The sequence below is a fragment of the Bison bison genome, unplaced genomic scaffold, assembly GCF_000754665.1.
Source record: "Bison bison bison isolate TAMUID 2011002044 unplaced genomic scaffold, Bison_UMD1.0 scf7180017864383, whole genome shotgun sequence".
NCBI lineage: Eukaryota > Metazoa > Chordata > Mammalia > Artiodactyla > Bovidae > Bison > Bison bison.
Window position 1 is genome coordinate 7,045,461 of NW_011494955.1, and position 6,175 is coordinate 7,051,635.

The window sequence follows — 6,175 nt, forward strand, 5'->3', positions numbered from 1 at the left end:
TTCTCACATACCATCTGTTGTCCTCCAAGTTTCACTTCATCCTGGAAGTGCCCCCCCTCCCCATGCTCTGAGTTAATGTCCAGTCTGAGCTGTGCTTCCTGCATGATGGCTCCCACCATCCTGGAGGCACAGTACGGTCGGGAGTCCTTTGAGAGCCTGTACTCCTGAGAGTGACGACGCCACACGGGATCCCAGGGCTTCCAACAGCATCCAGAGCGCATGAAGGTGCCCAGTTAGGTGCAACCACTGTTCTATGCATCCGAGGATCGTCCTAAGGACCACATGTACTAGCTCCCTCACTCCTCAGAACTCTCCAGGGAAGGAGGTATTATTATAGGTCTCTTTACACTCTTGAGAAAACCGAGGCTCAGAAAGATGAAATCCCAGCCTCCGGACCCCCAACATATCCTGCGAGATAACGGCGGCTTCAAGGAGTGAGATGCACATAGTAAGACAAACGACAGGCCAAGCAACGTGCCAATTCGCTGGAGAACGTCCGCTGGAGGACCCGAGGGCTTTTGCCTGTGCCTCCTCAAGCCGGCCGCCCCTTTGGGTCCGCTGAGAACGAAGGCTGGGGCTCCCGGCACTCCGCCCGGGCGGGTCTGCGGGGAGGGCTGGCGGGACTGGGGCGCTCAGACAGCTAGAAGCCAGAGTGAGGGCGGTTCGCAGCGGAGAGGAAGGGGTTACGGCCCCAGCGCCCCCTCCCCCTTCCCGACCTCCTTCCTGGCCGTCACGTGGAAAGGAGCTGGGGGCGGGGCGGGGGCCCGGCCGTGAGAGGAGGGGGTCCAGGAGGGGACGCAGCGGGTTGGGGGAAGCGCTGGGCGCTGCGGCGTAACCATGACGACTGGACCCGAGGCGGTGCGTGAAGTCACCGGGACAAGATTAGCCCGGAGTCACGTGAGCGGCGACCGCGGGGGTGGGGCCGCGCCAGGGCCCCGCCCCTGACCTGGGCTGGCCCACGTGCTGGTTGCGGGCTCGCAGGCAGGGACCACCGACCCCAGCCAGCCACCGCCTCTGCGTCCCGTCTTCCCCATGTCCACCCCCGTCCCCGAATGCAGCGGAGAGAGAGCTGTGGTGGTGAAGAGAGGGGACTTGGGTCGGCATTGGGGGTGCGGTGCCATAGAGAAAGCAGGAAATGGGAAAACGGGGAGACTGGACAGGAGAAAGGGCGAAAGGCAGACCAGAAAAGGAGGGCCTGTCTAGCTGAGAAACAGAAGAGCGTGAAACACTGGGAGAGGCAGTCCTAAGAAGGATGGGCTGAAAAACTGATTTGGGAAGCAAAGGACACGGAAAAAGGAGCTGAATGAAAGGGGATTGAAAAACAGGAGATCTGTGCCCTCCCTGATTCCTTTCGTATTTAGAAGCTGAGTTCTGAGTAGGTACAACACCTGGCTTTGTAAAGGAATTTTTCAGCCTTCATCTGGTGTTTGGCAACCAGGAGGCTTAGGCATAGAGAGGGTGACACGCTCCACGACACTTGAAGCCGATCTTCCCTCCAGCTGCCCAGGCCTCCCCAGGGGCCCCTCCTGTATCCAGGGCCGGCAGCTGGGGAGAGAGAGAAGCCATTTCACCTGTTTGTCTTTTCGGGCAGTGGAAGAAGCTGAAGAAGTAGTGGATGGGACCAAAGAAAAGGGAGAGAACCTAGCCAGGCTCAACCCACCCTTTCCTGGTTCTCAGGCTAATGACAGCTCTTCCAGATTGACCTGAAGGAGTGAGTGTGGTGTGCACGTGCGTGTGTGTGGTGAGGGGAGTGGAGGTGGCGGAGCTGAGGCCCCAGGGAATTCTAGTGAAGGAGAGATTCCTCTCTCCTGGCCCACACCCTCTCTGTGTCCTTTATCTCTGACCTGCCAGCTGTGTCCCACTGCCCCCCAGCTGGGCCCTGGCGCCGAGGCTTTGGAGGGGGATATCACGGCTAGGAGCCCCTGGCCCAGACACCCGGTCACCCGGGGGGAGGGGAGCTGTCTCCCTGGCCATCAATTATGCAGAGTGTGGGGGAAGGGCTGGGATGTGACAGGAGCGGGTGGACCTGTCAGTCATTCTGTCACCCATGTTTATCAAATGCTCACAGTGCAGAATTCTGCTTCAGATTGGGTATGGGGCAGAGTGGCCCGTAAATTATGCAAAAGAGGCTCTGTGGGCACCGGGGAGGGGGGGCCCCAGATCAGTTTCAGGTACCAGATTCTCTGTTTGCTGGTGGTACTGTGGGGGCAGGGAGTACCCCCCCCCCAACCTTGGTTCTCCTGCCTGAAAGGCTGGAGGCCTGTGGCAAGGCAACCCTTTAAGTCCTTTCTCTCTCCCTCCTGTTTAACAGCAGAATGTCAACGCCAGGCTGCTTGTCTGGCTGTCTTGGGGGTTCAGTTGAGAGGCCAGGCCATCTGTCTAAGTCTTGGGCTCCCATAATGAGCCCTCGCCACTGTCTTGGACTCTGTTTTGCACTCAGGAAAGGGAGGAAGATTCCCCATCTCTCTTGAGTGGGGGTGTAAGGAATGTCTTCCCAGGGAAAGGAGCCCCAAGACACTCCTGAGAGAATAAAGGACTCTAACCCCTCCTGGCCAAGGGTCCTGGCGCCAGGGTTATTCTCAGCTGGAAAGAACTGTAGCTTGTCTGTTGTGTCCTCCTGAGGGGGGAATGCTTTCCCCTGAGAGCCAGGGTAAAACTGGAGATCACCCCTATCTCCAGGCCCCCAGGCTCACACAGGTCCAGCCCCTAAACCTCTAGCCAGCACCACTTCTTCTGGTAGAGTGGGTACCGAAAGGGCTGGGAGGGAGCAGTACTACTTAGGAAAAAAGGAACCAGCTTTGGATTTGGAGAGATCAGAACTAGAACCTTGGTTTTGCCACGAATTAGTTTAAGGACCATAATCCCTCTGAGATTCCCACCCCTACCTTATGGGGTAGTGAGGGCTAAGTAAGATGATGTAGGGAATGCCATGAGCACAGTGCCAGGCTCCTGGCTTTGTCTTTCTGGTTGGCTGGACACCAGGTCTTTGTAGATTCTGGAGTCTGGAGAGGCCGTCTCTTCTCTCTGGTCAGAAGGGAGACTTGGGTCTCCAACCTTCTATTTCCCCAGGACACAACTTGTTTTCAGGTCCCAGGGGAACCAGGTCCCAAAGGCAGTGGTGTGCTAGAGGCCCCCCGTCCTTCCTCTGCAAATCCTTATGTCCCACCTCCTCTGAACTGAGGGGGAAGGCCTCCTTCTCTGCACCCTGTCGTCACCCCATGGCTCTCGTGGCCCAGGATCACCCCTCAGCCCTACCGTTAAGATGTGAGGGGAAGGGGAGGCAAATAGCAAGGTATGGTGGCTCATAGGGGTCCCTGCTACTCAGGACTTCAGGTGAGCCTGGAAGAAGTTCTGTGTATTTTTAACAAATTGTTCCTGAGCCGGGTGCTATTGAAAAAGATATGGAAGGACAGATACCAATGTATAACCATTGCTAAGTAGATGGAATTGTGGGTATTTTTATGAAGAAATTTAAAAACCTATTTTAAGTTGAAAAAGAAGAAATGAAAATTACAGAATGCCTATTATTGATTTCTGTCACCCAGCCTTGGACAGTAAGACAGGGAGGGAACATGGATGACCTGAGAAGCAGAGTGGTCTGGTTGAGGGCCTGCCTCTGCTCTTGACCACAGTCTCCAGCTGGGTGATCTGGACTACGAGACTTTTTTTTGGCCGCGTGGCATGAGGCGTGTGGGATCTTAGTTTCCTGACTAGGGACTGAACTTGTGCCTCCTGTATTGGGAGCGTGGAGTCTTGACCACTGGACCACCTGCAAAGTCCCTGCCTGAGACTTAACAAACCTCAGTTTCTTCATCTCTAAATGGGGGCTCACTAATTCACACGGTGGCAATGCAAGCTATTATGAGGGTAAGAACACAGGCTCTGGGTCAGACAGACGTGGATTCAAATCCTAAACTCTCTGGCCACTGATTTTTTGATTTTGAACAGATTACTTAACTTCTTTAAGTTTCAGTTTCCTCATCCCTAAAATAGAGATGATGATCACACTATCTCTCAGTATTTTATGAGTGGTATTGAGATAATCCAAATAAAGTTCCTGGGCCTGTTACCTGGCATACAGGAAGCTCCCTATAAACATTAGCATATGGAAAGGACCTAACAAGCAGCAGTAGGTTTTTATAAATGGTGTCCCTTCCCTTCTTTCCCCTGTCTGCCTCGTCAAAGCAAGAGGCAGCGGGGAAGGTACAGATGGAGAGTTGGGTAAACATAGGGGATAGAAAAGGGAGTAAGGAGAGAAGGAACCAGAGGAAGATCCTTAGTCTACTCTGGAGTAAGCGCCCCTGCCTCATCACCTTTCCCCAACACACAGCTGCCCCTAGTTCTTCTGGGAGCAAATGAAGCAGACAGACCAGTGTCTGTGGCCAGCTATCGTGAAGCTCCTGTGTCCCCTGCTGGTGTCATTTCCATACTATTCTCTGTTCTGCCCCAACAGGGACTCCTGAAAGGGTTGATTCCCTAATCCTTTCTCCCAGCCCAGCAGGGCAAGGTGGGACTGCCTGTGCTAAGTCACAGGGCGAGTCCATGTAGTGGGTACTAGAATTTAGGGTCCTCTTCCTGGCAAAGCCAGAGTAGCACATCATCACCTCTCGGGGAGGAACCTACAAACAGCAGTTGGATTTTAGACGGGTTCTGCCTTCCTTAGCTGGAAGGACACCCAAGAAGTCCTGAGCCACTTCTTTATGTAAACTTGACTCTCCTGCCTGTAACTGGGTTGAATTACAGGGTGGATATTTAGTTGCTTGTTTTCACAAGTGCTGGAGTTAGTGTCTCACACCATTGGTCTTCCCAGCATCCCGCAGTCCCTATAGTGAGTGAGTGGATGCGCTGCCCGGCTGGAGAGGGCAGAATTTTTTTCCACCCTTAAGTGTGAGATAGGACAGAGCAGGCCCTTAAGCTTCAGAGAAACTTCAGTGTCTGGACAGGAAGACCCAGGGCTTTTACTCAGGTCCTTTCCTTCCTGAATCCCTGCTACTTGCCTTCCCTAGGTATGACCCTCTGGCTGAAACAGCAGAACTCTCAAAGCCATGGAGTCCATTCTGTGAGCTGGAAGGGAAATGGTGTTTAGAGGGAGGCACTGACTGTGGCTTGAGAGGACCCTGAGTGCAGGAGAGACCTCGTGTGCACCCCTTCCTAAGGCCCTGATCCACTCTCCTCCCAAGAGGGAGCTAAACGGTGGGACTTTTCCTTCAGTTCTAAGGGACACCCCACTATTTCCTTCCATTGTCCATGCACACTCTGACCCCTTAGCCAAAGCCGTGGTTAGAGGAGTTTTAACTCTGTGGAAAGGATTCTTGCTTATTTTTAGGCCAAGGAGTTTAAAGAGTGTGTAGGGAAAAGGGAGGAGGTTCATGAAAGGCCTGGGCTGGGGAAATGGGTTAGAGGAGCCAGAGCAGATGGAGAGATGGAGAAGGGAGAAAGCCATATATGGATGGGGGAGGGGAAGATGACCATCACCTGGGCATCCAGGAACAGGTGCTGTCTGCCTATAATCCTCAGGTCCAGCCTGCAAAGTGTGCCTGTGCGCGCGCAAGGGGTGGGGAGGGGGAGTGAGGGGCCTATGAGGCCTTGTCCTTCCTTTCCTTTCCTGTGGGGCCGAAACTCTTCCTCCTCCTCCTTCCCATTCCCTCTTCCTGAGGGTGAGTGGGAGGAGAGGAAGATGTTCTCTTGCCCGCTGTCCTTTAAGTCTGTCCCCCAATCATCCCCCTACCCCCACCCCATACACTCCTTTCCAGCTTTGGAGGCCCTTCACCTCCAAGCTGGGCCGCGGCGTCCCTCGGCTCGGCTCCCCTCCTTCCCATCCCCACAGGCGGCGGGTCCAGGTCCCCAGTTCCTCCATCCCGTCTCAGCATCCCCGCGCCACCCTCCCCACACCCCTCCACATCTTGCGTCCCGACCCTCCCTGGGACCTGGATCCCAGGACCTAGACCCATCCCTGCCCCCCACCCTCCACAACTCGGCCCGGCTCTCACCTCGGGGGCTCCGCGGCCGCAGCACAAAAGGCGGCGCTGCTGCAGCTCGGCTCCGGATGCTGCTCCCGCCTCCTCCTCCTTCTCCTCCTCCTTCCCGCCTCCCCCCGCTGCCCTCGACCGGACCAGGGGCGCCGTCACAGGCGATGCTCGTGAGGTGTCCGGGTGCACGGGTGTGTCAGTTCCAG

The 6,175-nt window shown here is 55.4% G+C and overlaps 1 protein-coding gene across 4 annotated transcripts in view; it reads right to left on the reverse strand.

Annotated features, from left to right (window-relative positions):
* MAP3K12 (mitogen-activated protein kinase kinase kinase 12) overlaps window positions 1–6,169 on the reverse strand; it is a 15,419-nt gene extending 9,250 nt beyond the window's left edge. For 3 of the 4 annotated variants that reach the window (XM_010857932.1, XM_010857933.1, XM_010857930.1), the window contains exon 1: window positions 5,991–6,169. The gene's annotated coding sequence lies outside the window, so the exon portion shown is untranslated. Of the gene's footprint in view, window positions 1–11; window positions 2,846–5,990 lie in introns of those variants that run through there. The other variant, XM_010857931.1, reaches the window with a different exon arrangement.
* Between the last annotated feature and the right edge of the window lie 6 nt (window positions 6,170–6,175).